Here is a 1,332-nt window from a genome sequence, read left to right as displayed (position 1 = left end):
TCTCTGTCTGTCTGTGTGTGTGTGTCTCTCTCTCTCTCTCTCTGCACTGGCAAGTTTGGCGCCCCTGCTCCAGGTTGGGAACCCTTATTAGGGGTGGATATCATTAAACTAGACCAGAGATGAAGAAGTGGCAGAACTGGTTAGCATCTCAGGCTTCTTCACCCCAAGGGCCGGCAGCTGATACTCCCAGACAGTACTCTGTCAGCGCTGCTGGCTGGCTCTCACTCATACGCACCATGTCCCACCTGTTGAGACCGTTTTCACAGAGCTAGAGAGCCAGGTCTGAGCGGCCACCCCCTGGGGCTGCTGCCACAACGCCCCCACCCCTGACTGGACAAAGCATGCCCATTCAACCACAGACCGATCCGATCCTTTGCCCTCACAGGCACTGCCCCGGGGCACTGCCCCAGCGGGGTCTTTCCCTGGCAGAGGCTTGCTTCTGTGAACTCAATCTGCAGTAGATTAATTAAACACTGTATTGATTTTCTAGTCTCCCGGGTCCTTCTGAAAGAGCTACCGCCTGGATGAGGACGCCTCTGAATTAGGAGAACATTTCCCCTTTGCCAATGCGGCACTGAGAACTTGCTCTTCGTCCTCCCCGCCTCCCCCTCCCCGGGGCAGACATTCCTCCCCAAGTCACTTGGTATGCAGTCTCCCTTCTGGCTGGTCCCCAAAGCGGGTCCCTGGCGAGAAGGGAGCGAGGCCCTCCTGCTGGTTCCCAGGTCATGTTGATTTAGCACTTCCTGATTTATGCATCCTTGGTGTCTTGCTCGTAGATTTTCATTTCTACATCCCGCTAAATACCTTGCAGGGTGTTGTGCCTCTTAATTAGTTCAGGTTTGGAAGGCACATTACAGAGGAAAGTGCCGCGTCCGTGCTAAACATGAACACGAACACGCAGGGTAGCCTCACGCTGTCTGTCCTGTGTCTGTGCACCCGAGTTTCCAGACTAAGGCACATGGGGAGACTTGCCTTTGGGTGGGGGGTGGGGAGCCGTGGGTGTGTGCCTCTGGATTAATAACGTGTGTGTGCGTGCCTGGGGGGTGAGGGGGGACTCACATAGGAGTTCAAGTGCTGAGGTCTGATGGGGTTGAGAAAAGACCTTCGGAGGGAGGCAGGATGCTTTGGTGGCAGCAAGTCACAAGCGATTCCCCCACACACACCCCCACCCCCCACCCCGCCTTCCGCTCCAGGGAGTGGGCGACTGAAACAACTTCGCTGCATTTCCAATGTGTCTGAGTAAGAAAAATCGATACATAAAGATTCATGGACAAGGACAGCGTGTTCAATTCAGTGTTGAATCATGCTTCCCTGAGAAAAATGCTGAGCACC

The sequence above is a fragment of the Echinops telfairi genome, unplaced genomic scaffold (genome assembly GCF_000313985.2).
Source record: "Echinops telfairi isolate 266 unplaced genomic scaffold, ASM31398v2 ScPeMD7_7420;HRSCAF=8458, whole genome shotgun sequence".
Lineage (NCBI taxonomy): Eukaryota > Metazoa > Chordata > Mammalia > Afrosoricida > Tenrecidae > Echinops > Echinops telfairi.
This window is presented reverse-complemented; position numbering follows the sequence as displayed.